Source organism: Theobroma umbraticum, unplaced genomic scaffold, assembly GCF_002168275.2.
Source record: "Theobroma umbraticum cultivar Fairchild unplaced genomic scaffold, ASM216827v3 scaffold_239.1, whole genome shotgun sequence".
NCBI lineage: Eukaryota > Viridiplantae > Streptophyta > Magnoliopsida > Malvales > Malvaceae > Theobroma > Theobroma umbraticum.
This window is the reverse complement of record NW_018397273.1, coordinates 2,005,514-2,005,765: the sequence shown is the minus strand read 5'-3', so window position 1 is coordinate 2,005,765 and position 252 is coordinate 2,005,514.

The window sequence follows — 252 nt, the reverse complement described above, 5'->3', positions numbered from 1 at the left end:
CCTTTTTCTCTTTATTTTCTCTATGGGCGGATTGCCCAAAGCTTCATGCCTTTTGGCATGTTTTCTTCTCCCTTTTTGTGATAAAAGCACAAGGCAAAAGCCTTGAAAAGTTGTCCACCCGTCGTACCCATTTTCTATTTCTTTTTCAGTTTTATATTTCTTGGTTTCTTTATTCTATTCTTTTTCCTTTTCATTCCTTTATTTATTCCTTATTCTCATTGGACCAACTCACTCTCCACTCACATTTCATGC